At 34.4% G+C, this 16,049-nt stretch overlaps 2 protein-coding genes across 2 annotated transcripts in view; both read left to right on the forward strand.

The window, feature by feature from the left end:
- Positions 1–16,049, forward strand: part of LOC6031968 (ski oncogene) — a 281,458-nt gene that overhangs the window by 154,923 nt on the left and 110,486 nt on the right. The gene's annotated exons all lie outside the window — the stretch shown is intronic.
- The window catches only part of LOC119767484, a 170,741-nt gene that overhangs the window by 104,551 nt on the left and 50,141 nt on the right, over positions 1–16,049 (forward strand). The window lies entirely within an intron of this gene.

Genomic DNA, 16,049 nt, shown 5'->3' on the forward strand with positions numbered 1-16,049 from the left:
TGAATATTGATCGAATAAGGTTGGGCAGGTCTGAACCAATCCGTTATACATATTTATCAAAAAAAAAGAGGCTCACTAAAAAAATATTTTGAAAAATAACAGAAGTTGACAGATCTACAAAAAATTGTTCAATTTCCAACAGTACCAGTCCTTGTGCTATGGCTGAAACCGTGCTCCGGACGAGACGAGAGCATTTTCCAGCAGGGTGGTGACAGGAGAGATGTAGGGGAAAGTCGGCCGGGAAAAAAACTAGGGCAACTGGGGTTGGGGTAGGCAACGATGGCCGGGCTGGGTGCTGGTGCTGGTATTCAAGTTTATTTTTCCTCGCCAGAGCTTCAGCATAAATCCTCTCACCACGTCCTAGCCCACCACCCTAGGAGGGAGGGGATTTTCCACCCGCCGCCGCCGCCGCGTCAGTGCTTCTGCTCTTGGCGTATATTTGTGTCTGTAAAGGATCGTTCACATTGTGTGACACACCACCATCAAGAGGGCTTCTGCTGCTGATGATGACGGGGCCACTAAAGACGACACACTCTGATGAGATGAGCATAAAAACTAGTCGGATGGTAGAATTTTAAGGGATGGATTTTTTTTTAGTCCTCAACTGTGAAGACTGCCTGTGGCGGAGAGATTGATTTCATTTTATGTTGAGATTTTTTTTTCTGAGGGAGGAAGAGTGATGTAACGGCGAGAAGAGTGCGGCACTTTGATCGATACGTCAAGATATTTTGCTGTACCGCAAGCTGGCATCATACTGAATGAGAAGGAATGAAATTGTTATATTTTGAAATTTATTGACTGGATTTATGGATTTTATCCGGTTTGGTTGAATTGTTCTGGCAGAGTCGTCTTTGCCTCTGAACCACACAGAAGTGATTGTAATGTCTCGTGAAATATATTATGTTTACCTGAGTGTATTAACCAATATATTCAATAATATAAATTCTATTTGGGTAATTCTCAGCCAACTCACACAGCAGTTGCCCCGACCCCTCTTCGATTTGCGTGAAACTTTGTCTTAAGGGGTAACTTTTGTCCCTGATCACGAATCCGAGGTCCGTTTTTTGATATCTCGTGACGGAGGGGCGGTACGACCCCTTCCATTTTTGAACATGCGAAAAAAGAGGTGTTTTCAATAATTTGCAGCCTGAAACGGTGATAAGATAGAAATTTCGTGTCAAAGGGACTTTCATGTAAAATTAGACGCCCGATTTGATGGCGTACTCAGAATTCCGAAAAAACGTATTTTTCATCGAAAAAAAAACACTAAAAAGTTTTAAAAATTCTCCCATTTTCCGTTACTTGACTATAGTTTTGGAACATGTCATTTTATGGGAAATTTAATGTACTTTTCGAATCTACAGTGACCCAGAAGGGTAATTTTTTCATTTAGAACAAAATTTTTCATTTAAAAATTTCGTGTTTTTTCTAACTTTGCAGAGTTATTTTTAAGAGTGTAACAATGTTCTACAAAATTGTAGAGCAGACAATTACAAAAATTTTGATATATAGACATAAGGGGTTTACTTATAAACATCACGAGTTATCGCGATTTTACGAAAAAAAAAAAGTTTTGAAAAAGTTGGTCGTCATCGATCATGGCCGTTCATGGTCACCCGCGACAGACACGGACCACATCCGTGGAACTCTGAACAAATTTCTGATCAAAAAGTGTGACGAGAAATCAGTTCATTAGTGTTCTACGATAAATTTGTCCTGGATGATTTCTCAGCACACTACGATTTCATAAAAGAAAATGTATACCAGTTAGATTGACATTCGTTGCAACGAATCAAAACAAACAAGCTCATCACGATTTGCATAAAAATCAACTAAAAGTTGAGTGAAAATGTGTTTCCGTTAAACTGGCCATCCCACGCAATGTTAAGCGTTTTGCGTTTTGAGTCTTCCATAAACAACCATCTTAACAAGAGTACAGATTGAAAGTTAAAAAAAACATGGCCTGGTGACATCAACTAAGACAACAGAAATGATCACTTGGAGGCACATTTAAAATTGCTTCATTGAACCACTTGTTTTCAAATAACTACCGTAGCGTAATGATTATTTCAGTTCAACTTATGTCTTCTTTGTACAAGATTCATAAAAATCCAACTATCCCTATCCACCGGAAAATAATCCATTCAGATAGCACTTCCCCTGTTCTCGATCAAGTGATGTTCACACTAAACAATTTTCATCAGATTTTTTTTATGGAAATCCGTTTCTTTTAGGACGCAATGGAATATGACCGAAAATGGTTCCTGAAGATGGACGAAAATTTGTAAACATTAGAAAATTGTTTTTTTTTTGCATGGCCAGCTACGATGTTGTTTTTTTTATGTGTATAACAGTTTATTCCAGTTCCTATCAGTCAAGGGGTTCTAAAGTTGTGTTTCGAGTTATTTGCTCAGGCTGGAGAAAAAATCGTGCTGTTGATCAACCCCTCGGTTAAATCTTTTATAAAATCTGTTATAAAAGTTGGAGCTCTCCACCGCTAGAGGCAGCACTCTATAAATCCCTCTTTTTGAATCTCAAGTTCTACAGATGTGCACGGTCGACAAAACAAAGAGAAACGCAAAAAGTAACTTTTTCAAAACTTTTTATCGTAAAATTGTGATAACTTGTGATGTTTATAAGCAAACCCCTTATGTCTGTATATCAAACTTTTTGTAATTGTCTGCTCTACAACTTTGTAAAACATTGTTACACTCTAAAAAATAACCCTGCAAAGTTAGAAAAAACACGAAATTTCAAAATAAAAATTTTTGTTCTAAATGAAAAAATGACCCTTCTGAGTCAATATAGATTCGAAAAGTACATTAAATTTCCCTTAAGGGCGCAAGGTAGCCGAAAATGGCTCCCAAATTATTTTTTCACTAACATGCTAATTTCTCGAAAACTACAACACCTATCAATCTAATTTATAGTTTGTTCTCTTGGGGGATGTCTAACGAAGATTTTCCGCCACGATTGAGATTGATAAGTTGAATATGGTGTTCTCATATGTTACCAAAACTTAGCATTTTATAAAATTTTGTGGATTTGACGAACTTCTGGTAAAGCGTGGAGGCACAATGCCATACCGAGAGCCCAAATCAAGTACAAGCAAGCTTCGCAAGTCAATTCCCTCTGGAACGGCGTTTAGTTTCATTAGATTTGAGGCTTAGTATGGTAATTAGAAGCAATTTTCTAAATAAATATTTTCAATATTTTCAAACCATTCGACATCATGCAACACGCGTGCAACACGCGCGTGCCATACATACGTTGTACGCTACAACAACAACAAAGCAAGCAAGCAGCCGTGCAGACAGCAATAGGGTATTCACTGTAACCAATTTATGAATGGTAACTTTTAAAAACATCTTATTCATTTTACTAAATAGTTTTGTTCGTTTTTTTAGTTTTATGAAATTTGTGTACAATCGATTACGATTTTATATTTCATTTTTCGTTGAAATCTGCTCAATTCATCATCGATTCTTTCCTAAATTTGATTAGATTTTATTGCTGTGCGTATAAAACAAAAAAGTTCAATATTGTATTTCAATAAAGCTTCAGAACTCAAATCAATATTTTGTAAAAGAAGTCATCGGTTTGAGTATTACTCTATTTCCTTTCTGCGGGGCGTCTACCACGTTTGTTTTTGCTGCGCATGATAGTAGTTGTGCTGGGCCAAACGGGCATGAAGCGTGGTGGTAGTGAAATGTGCTTGCTTGTTGTGTTGCAAACGGATGCGGGATGATGCATGCATTTCATAACTTTTAAGATTCTCAAAACATTAAATATGTTTAGAAAACCAGTTGAAGTCTTTAGTATACGGAAATGACCTTTACGTAAACTATTTGCTTCTCGTACAAAAAAATATTAAGAGTTATCTTGAAAATTTTTGCAATAATTTGTTTTATTGAACAATTTTTTTTATAAAATTTTCCAAGAAATTATGATATATCTACAGAACAAATTGTCTGATCGATGAGTTGTCTAGGCACAAAATGAAGATGCCTAAATCAAGAAATTTTATAAAAGTGTATTAGGCTGATGTAAATATTATTTAGAAGTGTATGTCCCTCGACACAAGTAAAGATCGCAAAGGGGCCCAGTCACGAAATTCTAGCAGAGTTCTAGCATAGTTCTCACAGAGCTGGAAATTCTTACAGCATTCAAGCATAAATGTTCCACGATTCTAGCATGATTCTGGTAGAACCAGCTTTACTAAAATATTTCGTGACTGGGGAGAGGGGAAGTAGAATAAAAAGTAATATTTCAAGCCACAATTTTAAAATATAAAAGAATAAAATAATAATAATTCGCTGGCCCCTAATTTTTTTAACATTTTTAAAGGAAAGCGTAATAAACTCTGAAAAAATTGCTTCAGACCTATTTGATTTCATATTGTTATTGGCTGGTTTGATGATAATTTCGAGCATCCCCCAAACATTATACCTCTGTACAAAATCGACATCCAAAATCTTTTGAGTAAAAGTTGTTTTGATGTATTTTTCAAAATAAAAAAAAATAATAAAATTAAGAAAAACAGAATGTTTCAAGAAACCTACTTTCAGACAAGAAGTTGATTTATGGATTGAGAAATTATATATTTTTTAATGCATTCATAATTTTTCAGCGGGATTTTTTTACTAAATGTTGTTTCACGCTATGGACGTTTTGATGAAGTTTATTCGTCCGAAATAATAATTTGGAGCCTAACGATTTCATCGAATGATAAAAATACAGAAGACTAATTGGAAAAATTGCATCATCGATTAAATTTATCAAAAATAATTTTAAAATGTATTTCTGTCAGCGTTAGAATATTTTCAAACATAAGCAGTTAAAAACAATTTGGATTTTTTTTCGCTTTTCCTTTCCATTTATTTTTAACAAAAGCAAGTCTTTATTTGTTTAAAAATTTAGTTTATGAGCGGTTCCCTACGATTTCGCAAATCGACTTTTCTTTGTATTTTTTTATTTGGATGAAACCCTATGTCAAAAGAAGCAATTTTGCATCATTCGTTTTTCATGCCAATCTCCATACAATTTTGGGGGCTGGTCATACAAAAGGGTATTTAAATGTAAGAAATTCTGTATCTTGAAAAGGGATTTTCTGATCGATTTGGTGTCTTCGGCAAAGTTGTAGGTTATGATTAGGACTTTTCAGAAAAATCGATTTTTTGTTTATTCAATTTTTTATCACGAATAGTAAAATTCCCAAAATACGTATATTTTTAAATATTTTTTAAAAGTTTTAGGGGACTAAAAGAGACCATTTCTAAGCCATAGTGCGTGTTGGTGCAAAAATCTGGTTTTGAAGATATATTTTTTTTAAATATCGAAAACCTGGACAAAATAATTATTAAAAATCATTTTTAAAGCAAAATCAAATTGGCAATCCAAAAGTACTTTAGGGTAAAGTAGTCATCAATGAGACATTCATTGAGAATTGAAAAGTACTTTTCGGTTGCAAATTTGATAATTCAATAATTAATTAATTATAAATATTTTTTTCCATAACCTGTTTTTGCACCATCACGCACTATGGCTCAGAAGATCTCTTTTAAAGTCCCCGAAAACATATAAAAAAATCGAAAATAAAAAATTACGTATTTTGGAAATTTTACTTTTAGTGATAATCATAACCTACAACTTTCCCGAAGACAACAAATCGATAAAAACTCCTTCTCAAGATATACATTTACATACCCATTTTGTATGACCAGCTCCCAAAACTGTATGGAGACTTGTATGGAAAATCAAATGATGCATGGATAAAGTTTCATCTAAATAAAAAAACTGAGGAATCATAGAGAACTACTCTTATACATATTTTTGCGTTCATGCATTTTTGAACGGTGAGAAACTCGTGAAATATAGCAAAAGTATATCTAAAAAAAATCATGTGAATTTTTGCAAACGAGCAGCCTTCGCATAAATGTCCCCTATTCAAAAACAGCAAGCTGAGAAAAATGCAAGGCAACTTTGTCCCACACAAAAGACTACGTGTTAAGTTTTCGCGAAAAAACTGGATTTCCTCCGGTTTTCTAGAACACTGCATATTTTAGTTTCTTTTTTTATTTTTAAACAAGCTGCATCAATAACGCAAAATTGATGAAAATGCATATGGGACAATTATGTGTTTTTCAATTTGAAAAAATCTATGAAGTTTTGCATTTTTTCAAAAAACAGCAATAGTATCTATTCAGCTACGTGTTATAAGCTTGGGGTTTAAAAAAATAAACGATTAATATTTAAAAGTTTATACAATATTACCTACTTGACCAAGATGCCTAGCTCATATTGACGTTCTTCCTTCCCACTCTTCGACAGTCTGATAGCCGTGTGGGCTAAGGCGCAGTCCTCTTTTTGTGTGCTGTGTGGTTTGAATCCTGTCGGTTGCATTTTGACTCCATTTAACTATTGTTGAGTATTTGACTATCTTCCAGACATCATTTTAAATTGAGTGATTTGGAAACCTTTCAAGTGAGATCAATTGATAACTTCTCGAGAGAAGGTATATATTTATAGGATTAAATTTGGCATGTTAAGCTCTTTTTGAGGGAAATGAGATTCAAAAAAAAAAAAACAAATGTGGTGAGTGTTTTACACTTTTCTGATATTGAAGCGTATGGACAAAACAATACAAGTAACAACTGGAAGTTTGTTTGATTATTTGAACTAAATGATTTTAACAGTTATTAACAATATTATTCTTTGCTGCTCACGAAACCAAGAGAGTAATATATAAATATATTTATTTGCTTCAAAATTTAAAGAGTCTAAGCCAAAAATATTTGGAACATCGCTTTTTAAAGTTTTCAAGTTATTCAAATTTGATTAAAAAGAGGGAAAATGATCTGAACACCTTTTTTAAAATCCCCTGTACATTTTTTTTTAAATGAAACCAACTACTTAACTAATAAATTAACTTTTCTGCTCGAAAAGAAACAATTATTGAGCAATTCTCTGAGATTACGGTCATTCGATTTTTTTTTTGTATTTTTTAATCCGGCTGAAACTTTTTTGGTGCCTTCGGATGCCCAAAAAAGCCATTTTGCATCATTAGTTTGTTCATATTATTTTCCATACAAATTTGGCAGCTGTCCATACAAAAATGATAGCTGAAAGTTCAAAAATCTGTATCTTTTGAGGGAATTTTTTGATCGATTTGGTGTCTTCGGAAAAGTTTTAGGTATGGATATGGACTATACTGAAAAAATATGATACACGGTAAAAAAATTATAGTGATTTTTAATTTCACTTTTTGTCACTAAAACTTGATTTGCAAAAAAACACTATTTTTTTATTTTTTTTTTCTAATACGTTTTAGGGGACATCAAATGCCAACTTTTCAGAAATTTCCAGGTTGTGCAAAAAATCTTTGACCGAGTTATGGATTTTTGAATCAATACTGATTATTTAAAAAAAATCGAAATATTGGTCGCAAAAATGTTTAACTCCCTTTTTTGATGTAAAATCAAATTTGCAATCAAAAAGTACTCCAGTGAAATTTTGATAAAGTGCACTGTTTTCGAGTTATAGTAATTTTTATGTAACTTTTTTGAAGATCTTTTTTTTTAAATTAGTGCACATGTTTGCCCACTTTTGAAAAAAAAAATCTAAAAGCTGAGAAAATTCTCAATATTTTGCTTTTTTGAACTTTGTTGAAACGATCTTTAGTTGCTGAGATATTGCCATACAAAGATTTAAAAACAAGAAAATTGAGGTTTTCTAAGTCTCACCCAAACAATCCACAATTTTCTAATGTCTATATCTCAGCAACTAATGCTCCAATTTTCAATGTTAAAATGTGAAACATTCGTGAAATTTTCCGATCTTTTCGAAAATATTGTTTTAATTTTTTTTTCAAATCAAGACTATAATTTTAAAAGGGCCAAACATACAATATTACGCCCTTTTGAAATGTTAGTCTTGATTTGAAAAAAAATGAAAATTTAGTTTTCGAAAAGATCGGAAAACTTCACGAATGTTTCACATTTTAACATTGAAAATCGGAGTATTAGTTGCTGAGATGTCGACATTAGAAAATGTGGGTCTCGTGGCGCAGGGGTAGCGGCTTCGGCTGCCGATCCCGATGATGCTATGAGACGCGGGTTCGATTCCCGCCTTATCCACTGAGCTTCTATCGGATGGTGAAGTAAAACGTCGGTCCCGGTTTCTCCTGTCTCGTCAGAGGCGCTGGAGCAGAAATCCCACGTTAGAGGAAGGCCATGCCCCGGGGGGCGTAGTGCCAATAGTTTCGTTTTTTCGGGTCACTCAAACAGAGGGAGACTTAGAAAACATCAATTTTCCTGTTTTTAAATTTTGTATGCAACATCTCAACAACTAAGGGTCGTATCAAAAAAGTTCAAATAATCAAAAATTCGTAACTCGGTCTAAGATTTTTTGCCCATTCTGGAAATTTTCTGAAAAGTTGGCATTTGATGTACTCTAAAAGATATCAGAAAATAAAAAAAAAATTAAATAGTGTTTTTTGCAACCCAAATTTTAGTGACAAAAAGTGAAACTAAAAAGCAGCAAAAAAAAAATACCGTGCATCATTTTTTTCAGTGTAGTCCTTATCCATGCCTAAAACATTGCCGAAGAAACCAAATCGATTAAAAAAATTCCGTCAAAAGATACAGATTTTTGAACTTTCAGCTATCATTTTTGTATGAACAGCTGCCAAATTTGTATGGAAAATAAAATGGGCAAATTAATGATGCAAAATGGCTTCTTTGGGCATACCGAACCCACCAAAAATGTTTCAGCCAACAACTGAACAATACATTTGCTATAGCTGAAATCTGTGAATATAAAAAAATTAACAAAAACAAAATGGAAACAATCAAAATTCATTTTTCTGTGTTGATTTTTTGGTTTTAGCTTATTTCAACATATTTTGAATATAAGTGAAATTACAAAGTGCAAAATGCATGTTGCATGTTTCTTAGATTTTTAAAAGTAAAGTTTTAATCCCTAGATATTACAGAGTTACAGAGCATTTTACAAATCTCATTGATTTACATTTTTTAAATCGCGGCTTGAAATTCAAATTCTTATTATTATTTTGCCATCCCTAATTTGGAACTTTGCCAAACAGGAAAATATATTTTACCTCCACATGAACAAAACAATATTATTTTCTTTCAAATTTATCGAGGAGCATAAACTTTTGGTATAATAGGGTATAACAACACTGTGAGCCTCAAGAAACAAGCATTTTCGATCATTACCCTCTGAACGGGTTTTTTTTTTACATGATTGGAAACCTAGCATAACGATTAGATGTATTAAAACAATAATATTAGTCAATGTTTTCAAATCACCCAGCATTTTGTAGCATGCGCGTATGCTCAAAGTTCGTGTTGGTTTGTGCAACAAAACACATTGTTGTGTGTGTTTTGATGCACGCAGCAGCACAAACAAACTATAGCAAGGATCCACGCCGAGAGCGATAGGGTAATGTTACTTATGTTTCTCATATAACAAACATTCATTTTCTAAGAGTTTGTTTTTCATTTAATGGGCTTTAAAATTTGCTGGAATAAACAAAAACTATTTTACATTATGCTTGATGTAAAATCATATAATACAAGATATTGAACAATATATTTCGAGATTTTTTGCTATACAAATTTTAGCCTAATATTTTACAATTACTTTCCCAACAATAACAAATATTTTGTAAATATATCTTTTTGTTGAAATAAAATAAATCAACTCTACATAGTTCACTTATATAACAATTACCCTATGAATCTCTTTGTGGCATCAACAAGCGTGCTGTCGCTGCTGTGCTGCGCAGCGTATGATAGTATTTGTGTTGTATCAAGCGAGCATGATAGTATACCTCCGGTGGTTGGTCACTATTTTGTTTGACACTTTTTAGTTTGTACCCCGTTGGTTGGACTAAGTCAAACAAAACTAAAAAATTCGTTAACTGTCACTTTTTACACGGAACTCACCATTATTATCAAACCATACTTTTTTCAGTTAAAAAGAGTGTCAAACTAAAAAGTGTCAATTTAAGTGACAAAAAATGTTGTCAAACCGTCGTAATTTGAGTGTAGTTATTTGTATTTGCTTGTTTTATTGCAACCGTTTACCGAATTGCGATTTTTCATAATAATCAACGTTAGTTTTTATTTGATTTCAAATATTTATCGATATGCGAACATTTACTACTGATCCACGGAGTAAAAAGAGTTCCCAAAATCGTGAAAAAGCGTTCATGAAAATGGGAACCTCGAACAAAGTGTTCAAATCACATGGTACGATTTTGAAAAACGTACCGTGAAATTTGAACATTTTGTTCGTGGTTCCCATTTTCATGAACGCTTTTTCACGATTTTGGGAACTCTTTTTTCTCCGTATGGAGATTAGAAGATATCCTAGACTAGAAATTAAAAAATCAACTAAAAAGAAACTGAATTAGTTCATTAGTTTATCAGTTCATTAGGGAGCGTTCTTTTATTACGTAACGCATTTATTTTGCTTTTTTACCCTCTTTATGTGAAACATTCTCATCACACTTATTTTCATTAGATTTTTTCCATGTTTAAATCATCAAGAAATTACTTTATCCAAAATTTCCTTATGGATAATTCTCCGCCAACTCACAAACTTTGTCCTAAGGGGTTCCTCCGCCACGAGATATCGAAAAATGTAGCTCTTATTCGTGATCAGGAACAAAAATTATCCCTTAGATCAAAGTTTCACGCAAATCGAAGAGGGGTCGATTCAACTTTTCCGATTTCGTGTGAGTTGACGAAAAATTACCCCTATACAAGTGCCTTTTCTGGCTGGCCATGATGCAGACTTCCAAAATTATTTCAAAAATATCAAATAAATAAATAAATTGTTTGCTCTACAGCATGGTCTTAGAATTCTTTTTTTGCAAGATTCCTACTCGAAACTGGGTGTCAGAAGGCTTGAATCTGTGAGTCGATCCAAACGACTTCTAAACCTGGACCCCTGGGTTAGGCCGCGACCTACATTTACTCCCCATCCGACGGAAGGCGTGATCAGACAAATCTCGTCTCGAAAAATGCAACTGAGCCGACTAGGATCAAACCCAGGCTATCTGGGTGAGAAGCAACCACGCTTACCACTACACCACCGAACTCGAAATCGTTGTCAGAATTTCACTTTGCAGAATCGAATCAATTTGGTTTATCTGATTATTGGTAATCTGAAATGATGGCCAATATGGCATTATTAGAATATTGAGAATTTATAATTAGTTACCAATAAGCTGAACTCAAACCAAATAACCTAAATGTCGAGTAATAAAGTACGGGCTGTTTTTGAAAATGTCTGGTGAAATTATTTGAAAAAAGTATTCAAATTTTGATCTCATTATCTTACTGATTGTATTGATAATTAGTAACAAATGTAATAAGCATTTTTGTATAATGAAAATTGTTTTCAATCATTGTAGGAAACAATTTTAGCTAAAAGCATGAGAAATGTGAATGTGCTGTTTATGTATTCGTAACATCATTACGTCAATCAAAATGTTGCGCAACATGTTCAAAAATGTAGCACGGAAGAAGAACAACACAACTTCCCGGCCTACCTTGGGTCCTTAAAATGATATGTTCCAAAACTTTTTACAGTCGAGTAACGGAAAATGGGAGAATTTTTAAAACTTTATTAGTGTTTTTTCGATGAAAAATACGTTTTTTTCGGAATTCTGAGTACGCCATCAAATCGGGCGTCTAATTTTACATAAAAGTCCTTTTGACACCAAATTTCTATCTCATCACCGTTTCAGGCTGCAAATTATTGAAAAACACCTCTTTTTTCGAATGTTCCAAAATGAAAGGGGTCGTACCACCCCTCCGTCACGAGATATCAAAAAACGGACCTCGGATTCGTGATCAGGGACAAAAGTTACCCCTTAGGACAAAGTTCCACGCAAATCGAAGAGGGGTCGGGGCAACTTTTCCCGATTTCATGTGAGTTGGTAGAGAATTACCCATTTATGCTTTTCTGATAGATCACACGAATTTGAACCAAACTGCATCAATAACTCAAAAACGATGAAAATGCATATGGAACATTTATGCGATCAGGGGCAGTTCAGAATTATCATCATCAAATTTATCACAACACTTTTTGGGAAAGTTTCACTGCTACACTGCTGATAACGAAGGCAACAAATGACTGACAGTTGACAACAGCTGGCTAATCAGCTATCATTACCGATGTAATTAAGGGGGCTGAGCAAAACAAAATTTATAGCCACGCTTGGCAAACGTGTTGATTTGTTGATCAATTCATTGTCCAGCACATTCCTGGTTATTCATAATCGACAACAAAAAACACGAGACCGTGTTATCACTGATAAGGATTGTGCGAGAGATTAAACCTCGGTGGTCATTAATTTGTGTGCTTTATGAAAAGAGTTAATTTATTTTTAAAAAAATGTTGCGTAATGTATTGAAGGCCACGCGTGTCCAGCGTCACATAAATTACATACAAAATGTATTAATTTTCCACCCCTTACTGGTGGAAAACTAACCCCTTCCACCACCCTCCGGAAGCATTTCGTAATTACTCCAGAGAATTTCGTGTCACCAGGCAAAAATATAAGCTCCCTCCTCCCCCACCGTCCCAAGCAGGAAATAACCCATTTCGGGCAAAGGTGATTGAAACATTTGCCCCATCGCACAGGGAGAGAATCAAAAACGTTCCAAATTGAAGTTGATCCTCGGGTCAACCCAACTCAATACCCAGGGGTAAGTTAGTTACCACCTCAAACCCCCACCAGAATCAGTCGATGGTGGTGGTGCTGGTGGTGTCCTTGCGTGGCTCAAAGTTGTTTTGTGTTGAACCAGCACCCTTCGACAGTAACACCCATAGCGAGCAGGGGAGGGAGAGCAGAAATGTGTGCCAAATCATGACCCACCCCTCGATTACTGGAAAGGGGGTGGTGTGCACCATGTGGTGGTATGTGGCAGAGCAGCCCCCCCTCAGGCTATGTAGGTAAACATTGACGTCTGACTTTTGATTACCGGGAAATGTGGGTGGGAGTTGGAAATTTGGAGGTGGTTGGGGAGGGGCAGGCAACAATCAACATGACAATAAAATGGGAAGTCGGGTAAGTTTGACACGCGGGGTTTGATTGGAAGCATTCAATTTTGTTTTCAAATTGTTCTCACGTGATTGCAAAGGAGGGAGCGCAGCAGGTCGATTCTGCCATCAGTAAATTTTTAATACTGTTTGAACATTCACCCACAGGATATGGCACGAGGAGACGTGCAATTGCAGTGGCAGTTACACTGACTGGCGGTGACCTGGATTTTAAAATGGTTCCTTTGTTGTGTTTGCAATTAGATTTTTCATTTGTTTGGTAGATTTTTTGAATATTTAAAAGTAAAGTGTTTCAAATCATGTATTTAAAAATCATCAAAAACGCCATGCTAATACAAATCAGTGTTGCAAATAAGTGATGAAAAGAATAATCATTTTATAATTCCTGCACAAATTTATCAGAGAATACAGCGACCGTCACTGTAGGTGGCGAGATCTTTTCCTTTGTATTGTGAGTGATTTTTTTTTTCAAATTATTTTCCGCAACGACGCTTTATCACCTCAAGGAAAAAAAATTGAAACCTTCGATTTTCCTGTATTATATGTTCGCATATTTTTTAGCTTGACATTTCGGTCAAGTATTGAGCGTCAAATTTTGGATTTGAATTTCCCAGGATTCGGAAAAATATTTTGAAATTCCCGGGAATTCCCGGGATCCCAGGAATTCTTGAATCGGTCATAAAATCTATGTTTTTATCATATAAGTAATGTTTTTCATGCTTAAAAACATAGAATTAGCTCAATAATATTAATTTGTGGTAATCTACAAATCTAATCTAGGGCGACAGTTTTTCATTACCGTCAGCGGGGGTGACTATGGGTCAAAAAACGATACACCTCTCGTAATTTCTTAATAACAAAAACTATTTAAATAACATCGAAAATCTTTCAACGTAGATTTGTTCTTAGATAGTTTACTAACATTGAATTTTGATGAACACTACCTTAAATGCCAATAATTTGACAATTGACCCAATCTAACCCCTTGACGGGGGTTACATAGGGTCAAATGAAACTAAAATGATGCTCAAAAACAACGATAGGGTAAAAACAAGTAATCAAAAAACAAACAGTGTTTCTTGTTGGAGGGAATCGTATTGACATGCTACAATATTTGAAGTAATGATTTTCAAACATTTGGGTTGTTTTCGAGCAAATCCAACAAAACTATTAGAAAAATGATTTTTGGAGAGGTCATTTTTGGCCAAAAATGCACCTCAACTTAAGACAGCTGTCAAAATAACAGAATTTGTTTTAGGAACGAGTTTTTTCAGCGAAGTCATCTTAAAATGTCCCCTACACAACCCTTTTAACAGAAATTAGTTTCATTGAGAAGAACCTGAGAAATGGTAAAATCCGTAAAAAATCACTTTGACCCAATTTCACCCGCAGACCCAACGTCACCCCCACTGACGGTAGCTTGATAGAAATTGATTTTTTTTCTTGTTCTTTGTTATGCTTTGGATTTTAAATGAACTACAAATTATAATTTCATTGTGATTCAAATTTAATATGTTTTTTATAAATATATGTTTATTTGAACAAATATATTTTTTAATACGATATGATTAGACAAGGTTGATAATGATTTTTTTAAATGTCAAATAAAACAAGTAGCAATAACAAATAGAATGATACCAGTCAACGTAAAATTCTAGATAAGTTTTAAATTTTATGTTTTGGATGATATATTATGGATGATTTGTTAAATATGTTATATACATATTTAACAAACCATCCTAAGGTTACTACCGCCTACTGGGGAAAATCGGGACTGCAAGAGATTTTAGAGAAATAATTTGGAAATTGGTGTTCTAACTGTTTCGTTCTGTTCCTGTTGTTCATTCAAAAAATTATGCAAAAAATGCCCAAATAGGGGAATTATACCCTTTTTCAGCCTATTTCTATTATCGGAATATCAGAACTTTGATCATGGATTTCAGCTTTCGTAAAGTGTTTTTTGAGTGCTTCAACTTAAATATCTCAAATGAATGTGAGCAAGCAAATCTCTATGGTTGATGCATCTTAAAATGTTGTGATGAGAATATGTGGAGAAGCTTAAGGTGCTTAAAATGGGTATCTTTACCCTAGCTGTCTTAATTGCTTATAATAGAGGAAAAATATTGTTTTTAAATTATGTAAATGTAATACCCAGCTTTTCAAAAATATTTAAAATCAAATACAAAAATGTTTAAAGCGCTAGACATTTTGCGAAAACTGTAAACTGAAATTTTATCAATTTTCCCTTATAAGCCAAATTAATGCTGATAAATGCCCAAGTAACATTTTTTCCAGGAGTTCTACAAGAGCTCTTGAAGATAGCTACAGCATAGCAGTTTGGACCGCGGAAGGATAAAACTCTCTTCAAGTAATTTTACCCTACCGCGGTCCAAACTGCTAGGCTGTAGCTATCTTGAAGAGCTCTTGTAGAACTCCTGGAAAAAATGTTACTTGGGTGTCGAACTCACATTTTAATGATTTAAAATTCTATGTATTAAACTGTTCATCTATTTTTTTTTTTCAACCAATCTGCACTTTTAGACCAAATTTTGATTTTTTTTTTCCAATTTTGAGAATTCCCAGGATAAATAATAAACATTTCCGGGATTCGGAAATACCCGGTTTAGGAAAAATCCCGGGAATTTTGTAATTAACGGGATTTTGGATTTTTGTTCCTAAAGTTTGTGACGATACACTACCTTGCCTTTACTAAGCAATCGATTCCAGAAGGGAAAAGATCACCAGTTGTGTTGGTCCGAGCCGGGATTTGAACCCCGATCTACCGCTTACGAGGCGGAAGCGTTACCACTGGGCTACGTGGCTCGGTTCTGAATAGTCCTCATCAATACCTGCAACGTTCAAAATATTCACGTACCATTTTTGTATGCATGTATCTACGAATGCCAAAATTGTATGGAGACTTGTATGGGTGAACCAATTACACATAA

Source organism: Culex quinquefasciatus, chromosome 2, assembly GCF_015732765.1.
Source record: "Culex quinquefasciatus strain JHB chromosome 2, VPISU_Cqui_1.0_pri_paternal, whole genome shotgun sequence".
NCBI lineage: Eukaryota > Metazoa > Arthropoda > Insecta > Diptera > Culicidae > Culex > Culex quinquefasciatus.